At 43.0% G+C, this 15,938-nt stretch overlaps 1 non-coding gene across 1 annotated transcript; it reads right to left on the bottom strand.

Annotated features, from left to right (window-relative positions):
- Window positions 1-15,457: 15,457 nt before the first annotated feature.
- Trnas-uga (transfer RNA serine (anticodon UGA)) lies at window positions 15,458-15,532 on the bottom strand. Its single transcript has one exon. It is a non-coding gene; the product is annotated as a tRNA-Ser (tRNA).
- Between the last annotated feature and the right edge of the window lie 406 nt (window positions 15,533-15,938).

The following is a 15,938-nucleotide window of genomic DNA, read 5'->3' as shown; positions in this document are numbered from 1 at the left end:
CGATGCATAATACCTCGTACTAACATAACCACTCCTTGCATGCACTGTCACAGATAGCAAGCCGCTACTGCCCTTGCTACCCGTCCTACTGTCGCAGAGGTTTTTTTCCCTTGGCACTTGCCTCGGCACTTTTTTTCCTCTGCCCTTACAACTGCTACCCTTCGATCGCTTTCGTCCACTTTCTATCTCCTGATGGACCATGTTAATGAGTAATCTTACCCAGACGCATGGATAACATCACAGCTCGCATCCTGTGACTCCTGATACAAAAACTAACATGTTATACGGAGGTGAAAGTAGAACTTTTGGTTTGGTCACCACATTGGTGTGGGCATGGAGGGGCTCCATCCTTTGTTAAAAAGTGTCTTTAGCTAACACAATACAACAAAATACAGGGAAGAAGCACAGCCCTCGATAAACAGCTTGTTATCTCCCTTGTTGCATCAATTTCAAAGTTCGCGAAGAACGGCCATAAACTCACATTGACAAAACATGTTTTGAAACAGAGTCTGGATTTCTGGGCACCAGTTTCGCTGTCCCACAGACGTTTGCAGAACGTTTACATTTCTTTTGGCAGCGTGCTCGTTAACAAGGCCTACAATACGCTGTCGGCGACTTTTCGGCGCTAGGCCCAATACCTGGACATCTGCCCCCTCTCTAGCGCCAAGCTAATGTGTCTCTGCACAATGCGAACGCGGCGCGGCCGTCTGGAAATGTCTCCTCATCGTTCCCCAGAAAAACGCGCTTTGTCCGCCCGCCAACGCCATGATTTTACTGCAGTCATTTAAGTCAGCACCCTGTTCCTCTGAACGCAGGTAAAGCTTAGCGTATTTCTTTCCCTAACGCACGCAAACAAGACCATAAACTCCTGCCCACCATTTCATCACAATATATGAAGTCAAATCGCCGTAGATCGTATTTCCAACACCGAATCAGAAGTGAGAGTGCCCTGCAATCTCTCAGTCATGTGATAAAGAGGGCAAGCTGAGTTTCGCACAAGCGATGCTTTCTAAAACCGTGGACAGAAACATTTCCATCTGAAGGAGATTTATTATATTCGAATTCAGAATGTGTTCAAGACCTCTGGAACAAACTAATTTTAAGGATATTGGCCTGTAATTTTGTGGGTGCGTCGTGTTACCCTTCTTGTCTACCGTAGTTACCTGCACTTTTTCCTAATCCCTTGGGGCTCTTAATCTTATCTGTTCGTTATGTTCAACGGTACGTACTGTTTAGTTGAAACTCATCTACGCTGCTCTTTCGACTGTCATCTGCTTTTTACTCAGCCTTGACGATTGCTCCTGTTCTTTCTCTACGACAGCATGATGCAATGTCTGTATACAGTGCCCCAAAATGTGTTCTGCTCACTTCTCCCACGAAGTTTAATACACCTCGTCGCCGTTTATTCGATACAAGCCCTGTTATTTAGCCAATCAAACTTTGTGCTTTTTAAATTTTATGTTTATAACAGTCTAAAGCTCTGTTCGCGACTTTGCATTCAAAGATACTAATTTATCATGCCTTTGATATTGTTACATTCCTGTCCAGCTTTTCTCTAATTGGTGCGTTCTCTCCAATTTACTCTGTAGCTGTTTTATATTTAAACAACTCACTGTTCTCCATGTTAAGCTGTAGATATCAGCATTTCCCAAGTTATGGTAATATATTCCTGGTGAGTCCTTAATCATTTTTACTTCAAATACTTTCATTTGTGAGTATACCTCTGCCTGACGAATCATCGTGGCTACTCCGATGAGCATCAATGCTCCGAAAAGGGTAGTCTCCATAGTCAGTACTCGGAAAGAATTCTTCGAACCTGTTTGCATTACGTTCATGACTTTATTCTTTCTTAGTCTAATGAGAATAGTTGGCCCTTGGCTGTTGGTAATGGTAAACGGCCCTCGAAACTGACTGTCTAACTTATGTGAACGTTCTCTACGCACGCTTCCTTCGTATACTAGGACTCGATCTCCTTGCTAAAATTACTTGGGTTTCTGAATCTCATCATAATATTCTTTGTTTCGTATTCTGCAGGTGTTATTAAATTATCCAATACACCGGTGCATTTGCTGCATTCTCTCCTTTTGTTCTAGGTTGTAATCGTCGTAATCGTAAAGTATTCAAGCGGGATATTTCTGCAACACTCCGAGGATGTTACATGTTCTCCCGAAAAGTAATCCATGCGGTGTACAGCCAGTGAAACGGCAGCGTGTTGTGTTGAAACCAAACACGGAATACAGTTGCCAGGTATTCCAATTAGTTTAATTCCTACTCACGTAACGTTTTAGAGATTCTGTAAAGGTCTTCAGTCTATGTATGTAAGATCATATCTGTATGAGACCAGTAAAGTCTCTTAAATTGCATCATTTCATACAATTTCTATTATTACAGGAATCTCTGTTTTTTTCAAAGACTGAACGCCACTCAAAATTGCCTATTCCAGTCACACCTGGCACCATTTTTTTGGCGCTTCGCTGTAGTAAGACTAGCAGGCGTAAAAGACTTTCCTCCGTCAGTCTGCGAGTGGCTTCAGAACTTCCTTGGCAGATTTTGGTTCATCCAGCTGACATCTAAAACACTACTTTATAGTTAAAAGGTGGAATCTTCGATAAGTAAAGCACACAACCAGCCAGTTGTGTAGGTTTACGGTAAAGACCTTGATCAGTTTTAATACCAACTAAGGGTATCTCCTTCAGAAAGAAAGTAACGTAAATTACGTGATTTTTACAACAAACTTATGCAACCGGTTGGCTGTAATATCTGTTTTTATTGAAAATTTATTTACGGTTGCCGCTGTCAGCCATATTTAAAACAGTGAAGAGCTGGAATGTTTTGACCTGAATTTGAAAGCAGTTACATTGGAGTCAATGTTCTACATGCCAAACCAAGACTAGAAGTATTACCCAAACAATGAATCTGAGGACATCCAGCGGTCGTCCTATGACCATAAATCAGTCAGAGAGTAATGTTTAAATTCCAACTCTCAACACAGACCACCAAGACTTAACATAAACGTGTGTTACTAAATTACAAGTATGCGGTATAATTTTCACAAGTGTTATAATAGGGTTTAAAACAGAGTTAGATACTCATACCGCAGGCTGATGAAAAGGGTTCCGCTGTGCGATGAGGTCACTTCGGATGCTGGTTGTAAACTATGCTGAATATTAGTTAGGACTTCTTTTATAGCACACTAGAGCGTACTGCCTACGCCTGACGGATTGTTGGCTCATAGTCGCATATTCTGTGTCAGTAACTAATATTCATCCCGTTGTTATTGTAACCCGTGGAAGATTCGAGCAATGTGTTTACCCTTGGTGTTTCGCCATTACAATCGAGTCGGTCCTGCAGGCCGGAGCCTCCCGTGTCCACCTGCCGACCGTGGTTATTATGTGCCTTTCTGTATCAGTATTAAAGCCTTTCAGTTACATGGATGGCAATAATCATGCTACAAACATAGTCATAATATTTGCATAGCACCAGGCAATAGCATCTTTTCCTTTTTTCAAAGGAGCTTACACAGTGGATTTCCCCATTCGCAAACCACACGGCTACTGGAATAATTCCCCGTTTGTCTGTGCTCCACTGATACACTTTCTTTGTGTGTGTGTGTGTGTGTGTGTATGTGTATGTGTATGTGTGTGAGACATTTGTAAGGGTGTTAAGGGGCACGTTGTGTTGAGAAACAATTGTTAACAAAATAATTTTATACACTGCGCCATTTGAGAGATAATTAGCATTGAAGTTAGCGATTCAGGCTGTTGCCGGTGCAAACTCAACTGGCCCGCCTGAGGTGGCGTCGCCAAACATGTTCGTTTGGTTTCCTAAAACCGAACAGGACAACGGTGAAAAATTTGGACGCGGGTCGGTAGCAAGGGCCAAAGACTGAGCAGTCTCGTGCGTTATCATTTAGTCTATGAGGATAATAGATACTAACAGTATATGGCGGGCCCTTATTGGCTAACTTCAATGCTAATTAACTCAGAAATGGCGCAACGTATCGAATTTTTTCTTAATAATTGTTACTCAGCACAGTCTACGCTGCAACACATTACAAGCTATTCAGACTGTCTCTGACCACGGTGTACATTAATTATTCTAACGATACGATGACACACCTTTTCTCTCAGCAAGCGACTCACCACGCCTCGTGTGAGTTGCCGTGTGCTACTAGGGGAAGCCTCACATACACAGTTTTTGTGAACGCTCCTCTTTCGAGCACTTTTTAACAAGGGCAGTTGTCCACGATAGAGGACGCAAATTTACACATCAGTTGCACTTTGTAATCCACACTTGCCTTCTCCACAAACAACCAGAGCCTATTTGAATAACATATGTTCCGGTACTACTCGGGTTCATTATGGAACATGAAGAGAAGCACTCTGAATGATGTCCAAACGTCGAATTTATAATTGTTTTTACTTTTCAAAATAGCGTGGCCCAATACGAAAAAGGATTTTATTTACTGTAATAGGTTGATATAGCGACGCCTGGAAGAAAGTGATGATACGTCAAACTACGCAGTCATTAGTTCTCCACACCATGCAATCTACCAGAAAAAACGTAATGATACGTCAAATGAAGCAGTCATTAGTTCTCTATGTCATGCAGCCTACAAGAAAAAACGTATTTTGCCAGCTTAAGTACTGAATCTAATGTTCGCATATTGCGTAACGGCTACATTTTTTATGATTTCGTTCCTCAGTCCCTGGAACCGGAAGCCTTATATGATCACTGTGTGTGTGTGTGTGTGTGTGTGTGTGTGTGTGTGTGTGTGTGTGTGTGTGTGTGTGTGTCCAGAGGCTAAGAACCTACCCTAGCAAGGGGTAGACGTATCAATTTGACATTTGTGTCCTATATTAAGGTCTATGGTCCCTTGGCGATGTAAGAAATTCAAGCTTCTAAGTCAATGGGGTTAAAAGATACAGACATTTAGGTAACACATTTTGAAACTCGTAAACATAGTTATCAGTACCTATAGGATAATTCCCGTTGACCCAAAAGCCTGAGATTTGGCGAGAAGCACAGTACAAATAAAGAAACAAATCTGAAAATTATTAATTCGTAATTATATCACAAGACGAAATTTTTTTGTTAGTTTCGGAAGTCTTGAAATTCCTGGGAGCGATATCTAGGGGGTATTGATACTGAGACCAGGCAAAAATCGTCGAGAGTCTCGATTCACAGAATGGATTAACTACCTATATACACTACTAGCCATTAAAATTGCTACACCACGAAGATGACGTGCTACAGACGCGAAATTCAACCGACAGGAAGAAGATGCTGTGATATGCAAATGATTAGCCTTTCAGAGCATTCACACAAGTTTGGCGGCGGTGGCGACACCTACAACGTGCTGACATGAGGAAATTTTCCAACCGATTTCTCATACACAAACAGCAGTTGAACGGCGTTGCCTGGTGAAACGTTGTTGTGATGCATCGTGTAAAGAGGGGAAATGCATACCATCACGTTTCCGACTTTGATAAAAGTCGGATTGTAGCTTATCGTGATTGCGGTTTATCGTATCGCGACATTGCTGCTCGCGTTGGTCGAGATTCATCGACTGTTAGCAGAATATGGAATCGGTGGGTTCAGGAGGCTAATACGGAACGCCGTGCTGGATCCCAACGGCCTCGTATTACTAGCACTCGAGATGACTGGCATCTTATCCGCATGCGACATCTCCGTGGCGTAATCTAACCGATCAGATGCCAAATACAATTCTACACTTATCTCACTCCACATCGTGACTCCCTCTCTCCATTTCCTCGCTCAATCTCCACCCATCTCGTCCCCTATCTACTGTATATCACTATCCTACACATCCACGAAACTCACATCCACACCTTTCCCCCGGCATTACACCCACTGATTCCCTCTACATACAACCATTTTTTCCCACTGCATGTCCTTCAACTTTTTGCTGCACTGTTCGTTTTTAATGTACGTGGGGCGTTCAATGTGTAATGCAAGACATTCGTTTTCTCGGCCAATGTCTGTTAAAAAATTCACAATTTTTTGTGGGACATTGAGGAATATTCCCGCTTCCGTCTCCATAGTTTCATGAAGTTCCGATCGGTGGTGGCTCTGTACATAGCCTTCAAAATGACGTTTGTAACAGAGGTGCGTTACAAACAGAGAGATGTCATTGAGTTTCTTTTCGCGAAAAACGAGAGCATCGTAGGTATTCATAGGCGCTTGCAGAATGTCTACGGAGACACAGCGCGGAACAAAAACACGGTGAGTCGTTGGGCGAGGCGTCTGTTATCGTAGCAGCAAGGTAGCGCAGACCGAGATGAGCTCACAAAACTTCATAGAACTGTTCTTCCTCATCCGCCCTACAGCCCGTATCTCCTACCATCCGACGTCCAACTATGTGGCAGAAGAAGGATGCACTTCGCGGGAAGCTGTGTGCAGATGATGGGGAGGTTATTGATGCTGCAAGACGTTGATCCGATGTCGACCAGAAGAGTGATATCATGGAGGCATAGAGGCCCTCCTCGAAAGGTGGAGTAATGCCATCGTGTTGTACGGAGATTATATTTAAAAACAGGGTTTCTTAGCCAAGAGATTCGGGAATAATATAGCGTATTGCAATCCTGAAAAAATCAGCTTGCTTTCAGAAAAAAATGTGTTGCTTTAGTTATTGTTCAAAATGTTCAAATGTGTGTGAAATTTTATGGGACTTAACTACTAAGGTCATCAGTCCCTAAGCTTACACACTACTTAATCTAAATTATCCTAAGGACTAACACACACACCCATGCGCGAGGGAGGACTCGAACCTCCGCCGGGACCAGCCACAAAAAAAAAAAAAAAGGTTCAAATGGCTCTGAGCACTATGGGACTTAACAGCTATGGTCATCAGTCCCCTAGAACTTAGAACTACTTAAACCTAACTAACCTAAGGACATCACACAACACCCAGTCATCACGAGGCAGAGAAAATCCCTGACCCCGCTGGGAATCGAACCCGGGAACCCGGGCGTGGGAAGCGAGAACGCTACCGCACGACCACGAGCTGCGGACGACCAGCCACACATCCATGACTGCAGCGCCTTACACCGCTCGGCTAATCCCGCGCGCCTTTAGTTATCGAATTCCCCTCGTTCATCGCTGTTCTTTCCCAAGTGTTTCAATTACGTACATTTTTCTTTGTTCTCTACATGTTACTCTTTCTGATTTTGAATTATAAGAAAAAAACTACAGAGTGTCATTCAATTCATCTTTTTGTAGATTTTAAAGACATTTTGCACCCTGAAATCTTGTTGCGACGTCTTGGTTTATATTCCAATTTTATTGGGTGAAGAACGGGATATTATATTCCTGGAGTGAGGGTAATGGAATAAAACTTTCACTCCAGTCGGATTTAGCCCCCCGTGGTGAAGCGGGCTTCGTAGTTCGTTTGACACAGAAACTGCCTCAAATTGCAGCAGGAAAATGAGTATACGATATTCCATCGCTAACGGTGACTCCCCGTCAGCCTGTAAGCCAGCCGTTTGATAATGCGTCCGTGGCAGATCGAGCAGCTGTGCGCGGCGCTACGCGCCTGCTTTGTGAGGCCCCGGGGGCGCGGCGCGGGCACCTGGTAGCCGGCGGCGGCAGCCGAGGATAAAGAGCGGCTCTGCCTGGCCGGTATTAAGACGCGGGCTGCGCAGACGACACTCAAATAATGAAACTGTTTCTTCCGCGGCGGCCAGACAATGGCGCACGGCGGCCAGAACAAAGGGTTAATCTGCCGGCAGCGTAAACATCGTCTACGTGCCGGCCGGCCTGGGGCCTCCTGGCCTCCTAGCCACGTCGTGCAGCGAGGGCCCCGCTGGGAGGCAGGCGGTCGCTTCCGCGTCTGCAGCTTCGTCTCTCACAGCTCGGCACTAAATGGGCTGGATGTAAAAGAGACAGGCCCGTTCAGCATCGAGTTCTCCAATAGTCAAATTACTTGGTTCAGCTACACTTCTGACCTGCTTCTTATGATAACTGTTTCAACGACACATTCACACAAAGGGCAAAACTTGATCGACTTGTGAAAGCAGATTCTCATAAGTATCATGACATCGTAAGTATCATGACATCGCATCGAGCGTTCCGTGAAACTTGATTATTAATTAAAACATTGAGTCAAACAGAGCTTGGATGGCGTGTACAGGTGCAGCTGCCCATGCAGCTTCAACACGATACCACAGTTCATCAAGAGTAGTGACTGGCGTATTGTGACGAGCCAGTTGCTCGGTCACCATTGACCAGACGTTTTCAACTGATAAGAGATCTGGAGAATGTGCTGGCCAGGGCAGCAGTCGAACATTTTTCTGTGTCCAGAAAGGCCCGTACAGGATCTGCAACATGCGGTCGTGCATTTTCCTGCTGAAATGTAGGATTTCGCAGGGATCGAATGAAGGGTAGAGCCACGGGTCGTCACACATCTCAAATTTAATGTCCACTGTTCAAAGTACCGTCAATGCGAACAAGAGGTGACCGAGACGTGTAACCAATGGCACCCCATGCCATCACTGCGTCCATGAAATGCATTTCCGCCTCCTGTCTAGCGTTGTATGCAGCCTCACCGCTCATAACAAGCCGTAAACTATGTAAAGTCTCCCTGTGCGATATATATATATACAGGGTTATTACAAATGATTGAAGCGACTTCGCAGCTCTACAATAACTTTATTATTTGAGATATTTTCACAATGCTTTGCACAAACATACAAAAACTCAAAAAGTTTTTTTAGGCATTCACAAATGTTCGATATGTTCCCCTTTAGTGATTCGGCACACATCAAGCCGATAATCAAGTTCCTCTCACACTCGGCGCAGCATGTCCCCATCAATGAGTTCGAAAGCCTCGTTGATGCGAGCTCGCAGTTCTGGCACGTTTCTTGGTAGAGGAGGTTTAAGCACTGAATCTTTCACATAACCCCACAGAAAGAAATCGCACGGGGTTAAGTTGGGAGAGCGTGGAGGCCATGACATGAATTGCTGATCATGATCTCCACCACGACCGATCCATCGGTTTTCCAATCTCCTGTTTAAGAAATGCCGAACATCATGATGGAAGTGCGGTGGAGCACCACCCTTTTGAAAGATGAAGTCGGCGCTGTCGGTCTCCAGTTGTGGCATGAGCCAATTTTCCAGCATGTCCAGATACACGTGTCCTGTAACGTTTTTTTCGCAGAAGAAAAAGGGGCCGTAAACTTTAAACCGTGAGATCGCACAAAACACGTTAACTTTTGGTGAATTGCGAATTTGCTGCACGAATGCGTGAGGATTCTCTACCGCCCAGATTCGCACATTGTGTGTGTTCACTTCACCATTAAGAAAAAATGTTGCTTCATCACTGAAAACAAGTTTCGCACTGAACGCATCCTCTTCCATGAGCTGTTGCAACCGCACCGAAAATTCAAAGCGTTTGACTTTGTCATCGGGTGTCAGGGCTTGTAGCAATTGTAAACGGTAAGGCTTCTGCTTTAGCCTTTTCCGTAAGATTTTCCAAACCGTCGGCTGTGGTACGTTTAGCTCCCTGCTTGCTTTATTCGTCGACTTCCGCGGGCTACGCGTGAAACTTGCCCGCACGCGTTCAACCGTTTCTTCGCTCACTGCAGGCCGACCCGTTGATTTCCCCTTACAGAGGCATCCAGAAGCTTTAAACTGCGCATACCATCGCCGATTGTAGTTAGCAATTGGTGGATCTTTGTTGAACTTCGTCCTGAAGTGTCGTTGCACTGTTATGACTGACTGATGTGAGTGCATTTCAAGCACGACATACGCTTTCTCGGCTCCTGTCGCCATTTTGTCTCACTGCGCTCTCGAGCGCTCTGGCGGCAGAAACCTGAAGTGCGGCTTCAGCCGAACAAAATTTAATGAGTTTTTCTACGTATCTGTAGTGTGTCGTGACCATATGTCAATGAATGGAGCTACAGTGAATTTATGAAATCGCTTCAATCATTTGTAATAGCCCTATATATATATATATATATATATATATATATATATATATATATTCTTTTTTTGTGGTTCCATGATGTGAAAAATGATCAGTCGGTGTTACTATTAAAGTTGTTGTCACATTGTCTAGTTGCCACTGCTTCCCTATTCATGTTGATCCTCAAGGCTTGACTGAACAGCTTTTTGTCTAGGTTTCCTGTGTTGTGTGCGGGCTATATCGGTGACTTGCTTTGCTACTGATATGATCCACTTAGCGGGAACCTCTCTGACAACTCACGGAAATGCTCCCAGCAAGTGGTGGTGATGCGGCTAAGCGCGCCGATATCAGGGCAGGCACGAGACGTATAAAGAGCAAGTTGTGGTTCTGCACTGACGGAGCATGCGCATGACGTAAATAGACGACGCTTGGTGTCCAAGACTTTGGTGTATGTGTTTATTTTGGACTGTGGCTGAACAAAGCAAAATTGCAGCAGCCTTGACCGAGGTCAGTACGTGTCACTACGGCAGTTACTATCCGGAAGGGGCTGAACGCTCCAGCGTTGTAAGGAAGGGACCGCAACTAACTGTCACTGCTTGAAATTAAAGTTGAGCAGCGTTCTTGGTGAATTTATAGCGTTTGCATGGGTTGTAACTCACCACTCTGGTTACCTAGTCTCTAATATTCAAACAGTAGATAGACTGTTAGCTGTAGCGTGTGCCTTGCCTTATTACAGACGTCAGTGCATGTTATTCATTGTTCTATTCAATATTAATCGGCAAGTGGCCGAAAATTTAGTTGTTTTTGTAATGTGATTCACCTGTTTGCTCGAGTCATATGTATTGCCTTCTTTTGAGTGAATTTTTCCGTTCCTTCATCAAGCCGTTTACTGTCGACTGTTACGTGTTATATTATGTAAATATTATGTAATTATAATTTATGAATCTCAGATAGTCACTAATCTCGTGTATGTTGTATAAAGGAAGATATAATTAAATGTGGCCTGTTTGGTAACACTCAACAGACGGTCGCGCGTAGCCTTTGAAACTGGGTCCTTCAAAATTCTTCTCTTCAAAGCTGACTGGTAAGTTTGAACGTGACCAGTACTGTGCATCCACTGAATTCTAATGTTGATGTTGATGTTAAAAAGTGATTGTTGTTATTATCAGTTAATTATTATATCCATTACTTGTTTAAATTAAGAAAATCTATTCTTTGGTATTTGTTAGTATTCTTGTTCATCGAGTTTCCGTCTGCTTGTTAATGAGTCTAGTGAATAAGAGATGGCGACCATTGCTGATTCAAGTTGAGGCGTCTTTACTGAACTGTCTTTCATTTATCTACGTTTGCTAAAACGGTGTTTCTTTCTTCTTATACTTCTTTGTAAGGATACGCAGATACTGACGTGTGTGGCAGTTCTTTTTGGCGCTATACTACTGGTTTGTGTATTCTTTGCACGAAGATTAAGGGCCTCTCAGTCTGTCATTGGTCACTGCCACATGGAGGGTTTTTGTTTGGAAATGCTCTTGTTAAATGCAGAGTAGTGCGGTGAAACTGTTAGGATTACTACCACTATTTTTTTCTGTTTAAGATATATATACATTTTAATGTGAGGAGCGCTGTCTGTATTTCAGGTGTAAAAAAATTGTCACAGTTTGTTTAAAGGACTGATTTCATCTTTGCAACTCTTACTTGTTTTTATAATTTTATGTGGTTAGTTACTTAATAAGCTATTCCGCGATATTCCACCATTAACTGTTTCCGGTCCGCTTTAAAATTTAATGTAGTATGTGGTGGATTATGTGAACATTATCCATTCACTTCAAACGTTTAAGTCATAAATTAGGTATGTGTCTGCTTTTTAATATTTTAATGGTCCCCTGACCGTTGCAGTAATTGCTTACCTAAAACTGATCATGTATGCTAGTAATTGTTTGGAGTAACCTGTGTGTTGGGCAGGTGACAGTTGTATAAAATTCTGAATTGATTCAAACAGTTTTGTATATCTTGTAATGTCTATATTGTCAAATTTTTGCTTGATTCCATTTGACTGCCGCAAAACATTTATATTTATGCCTTGTGTACAGCTTTTGCAAATAAAGTCTGTGAAACTTAATCAAGATTTTACTGACCCACCACTTTATCATCCTCCCCACGTTCTTCCTATCACTTCAATTTCCTTAATTTCCCTGATGATGATCATGGAGGTAATCATTTGAAGTTTATGATTTTATTCGAATTTCAGATTGCAAGTTGTCCGCCTCCTTAGCTCTGTGGTTAGCGTGTCCAGCTGCTTTGCAGAGGACCCGGGTTCGATTCCTAGTGTTGCCAGGGGTTTTCCTTGGTGGAAGGACTGGATCGGGATGCACTCAGTCTCTTGATGCCAAGTGAGAAGCTACTTGGGTGGGAAAAAGCAATTCCAAGGTTTAGAAAACACAATCGCTGAGATAGCGGTATACTGTCCCCACGCCCCTTCATACCGCATACAAATGACGCCTTTGCTGATGTTGACAGCGTTCGGTCGGTCGCGATTGGCTTATACGGGGTATAATGGAGAGCTTTGCTTTCGATTTTCATGAGGCAAGTCATTCGAGTACATTTTATCCAAAGAGTTCGAAGCCAACACAGTTGACGCGTCGCCACAATTTGAGTACAGCGATATTACACCACAAATCGATTCTAGCCTTAGAGTGAGCAGCTACTGCGATGTTATATAGATAACAGTACAGCTGTTCTCCCGAAAACGCAGAACAGGTATATTATACAGCATCACAATTTTCATCCATCCTGCTGTTCTCCCGACGCCAAACAGACAGAAAAGTTTGTAGAAATATCACACATTATATCGATCTCTGAGCACTATGGTCCCCTAGTCTTAGAACTACTTAAACCTGACTAACCTAAGGACATCACACACATCCATGCCCGAGGCAGGAGTCGAACCTGCGACCGTAGTGGTCGCACGGTTCCAGGCTGTAGCTCCTAGAACCGCTCGGCCACTTCGGCCGGCTTCTTCTTCAAGCCTGAAACTGTGAATGATGTGTTCGTAGCCCAAGAATCACGCCTTTATTTCGAATATCAGGTACGCCCTTGAACGGACAAACTGGCTGAGAATGGACTGTGCCTCACTGCCCAGAAGACTTGGAAAGAGTCATTTGATTCTAAATCAGGATCATCACTTTATGCAAGGGGACGTCTGAAAAAAGTGTGGATGTGTCTTCATATTGTGTAACAACCAAACAAAGATATGTTATTTATGTACTTAACTGCACAGGATACTTATTCCGGCTACAGGCCCTGAGCACTACAATATCCAATTTACACATTAGGCTCATTCAAGAAAAAGGAACATTATAGCAGAGATTTCAATAAAAGAGTGGACGTGAAATCAATATTTATTCATATGAATTACGCACACACCAGTCACTGGCTGAATTATGATTTTCAATTACGTAAACTGGACGATAGAACAAGAAACTAATATTTTATAAATGAGCTACAATTCTTACTTTCAAATTCTATGACCATGTTTCTGAGTGACAATAATGTAGAACACTGAATAACAATAAAAACTGTCACACCCGAGAGAAATCAACTTTAAGGGTTACGATGTTTTTGCACAGGATTGCTTCATCTGTATCTACTCAAATCAAATGGAACAATTAAATTAATCTCTTCGTCCTCTCAGACTTTCTTTCTTTAATTGCTCGTGACATAGCTGCACCTAAACTAATCGAAAACTTGTCAGTAGATATCTACAGTACGTACAAAAAATGTTATTGAGAGGTACGCTAGCTTACGTCACATGATGCATACAAACACGTGCTGTATACACGTTTCTGTGTAGAGGTCGCTGCCCGAGTTTCTATGGCTCTTTTACTCGATCGCATCAATATGAGCTGCTAGTAATTGATCCCCACAGAGGAGACAGCGTGCCTCAGTTTTCGCAGGTAGTCCAGACAAAGCTTTCCCATGAGCCTTCCTGAGAAGCTGTATTTGCTTCAGAAAGAAAACATTATCATTTCATTCGCCATAATGGGTCAGCGTGTCTTGACGTCCACCACATAGGCGTTCCAAGAACTACTGCATTTTTTGAGGAATGTGTTGGTTCCAAGCCTGTGTTCCGCGTGAATGATGAATATATGTCTTGATGGCGAGTTGACAGTAACGTCGAGTAGTGCACCGGAGGTTACCTGTTTGATGTCATAATTGAAAAAGGAGTTTGTGATAGAAGATCTGCCCATTTGTTTGAGGGAGGCAGTAATAGTATTGGGACACACTACTCATGCATCACCATTGGTGGATTGTGCTTTTTGAAGGAGCTCCACGTAGAGTGCATAGTTTTGGTGTGTACTAAGGAAGAACGGAGGCAGACTGTAGAAGGAAGACGGATATAGAGGATAGTTGTGACCAGATTGGCAGAGTGAGACATGTAATCAGACAGAGATGTAAGTGTGTGTGGTATGAACACAGCTTGTGCATGTTGAGGTGGCAGGAGTGAGTATGTATGTTTATGTCTGTGGAGGTTGGTTTCCTGCAAATTTGGAAAACCTACTTGTTATCTTGTTTGCAGATGGTTATGTCTAGGATGTTAATGGTGTTATTTATTTCCTATTCACATGTCAATTTATTATTCTCGTGCGTTTTGTTGAATGTTTGGAGGATGTCTTGAACATCATCTTTGTTTTATCCACTGATGATCACAAATGTATGGTCTACATATCTTCTGTAGAACTGAACTTTTTGAATGCATGTTGGCTTTTCTGTGAAAAGTTTGCACTCTGCGCGGTTGAGGAATATTTCAGCTATAGTTCCTCTCTCATGCTGGCAGTCATATCAGGCCTTTTTGGTTGTCTGTAGACTTTTCCATTTAAAGAGAAGTAATTATATTTCAGTACCAATTCTACAAGGTTGATGAATTCTGTGATTTCTGCTGGGAAGAACTTCTTGTACTTCATTAGGTTTGTTTAATAACAGCTAAAGTATCGGGAATGAGGATGTTAGTATACAGATTTGTAGCTTCTGGAGAGATCATTTGGCATTTGTTACTATTGCGTATGAATTTTAGATTACTGACAAACGGGAGGCTTATTTTTAACTGAATAATTACCAACAAACACACAGTTATCCTGTAGGCTCTTGTTGAGTTTCTGTAAAATTTTGTATCCAGTGCAGTTTATTGAGTTGGAAATTGGTCTTAGAGAGCTGTATTTTTTGTGAGCCTTTAATTGAGATCTTTGGCGTGGTGCTATTGGACACATGCATTTACTTTGGTGCTTTTACGGTTCAGTAAGTAGGAGGAGTGCCTTAAGTTCAGTTCGGAATTTTTTGTAGGGTCTTTGTCTAGCTATATGACGTTACTTTCTTCAAAGAATTTTTAGATTTTCTGGATGTAATCATTTTCATATAAAACAGCTGCTGAATTTCCTTTGTTTGCCTTTGTGACAATTACTTTATAAGAATAAGATTTTCACTCTGCAGCGGAGTGTGCGCTGATATGCTGATATGAAACTTCCTGGCAGATTCAAACTGTGTTCCGGACCGAGACTCGAACTCGGGACCTTTGCCTTTCACGGGCAAGTGCTCTACCAACTGAGCTACCCAAGCACGACTCACGCCCCGTCCTCACAGCTTGCCCGCGAAAGGCAAAGGTCCCGACTTCGAGTCTCGGTCCGGCACATAGTTATAATCTGCCAGGAAGTTTCATATCAGCGCACACTCCGCTGCAGAGTGAAAATCTCATTCTGGAAACATCCCCCAGGCTGTGGCTAAGCCGTGTCTCCGCAATATCCTTTCTTCCAGGAGTGCTAGTTCTGCAAGGTTCGCAGAAGAGCTTCTGCAAAGTTTGGAAGGTAAGAGACGAGGTACTGGAAGAAGTAAAGCTGTGAGGACGGGCCGTGAGTCGTGCTTGGGTAGCTCAGTTAGTAGAGCACTTGCCTGCGAAAGGCAAAGGTCCCGAGTTCGAGTCTCGGCCCGGCACACAGTTTTAATCTGCCAGGAAGTTTCATTTACT

The sequence above is a fragment of the Schistocerca cancellata genome, chromosome 2 (assembly GCF_023864275.1).
Source record: "Schistocerca cancellata isolate TAMUIC-IGC-003103 chromosome 2, iqSchCanc2.1, whole genome shotgun sequence".
Taxonomy (NCBI): domain Eukaryota; kingdom Metazoa; phylum Arthropoda; class Insecta; order Orthoptera; family Acrididae; genus Schistocerca; species Schistocerca cancellata.
Note: the sequence above shows the minus strand (reverse complement) of the source record. Positions and strands in the feature narration are given on the sequence as shown.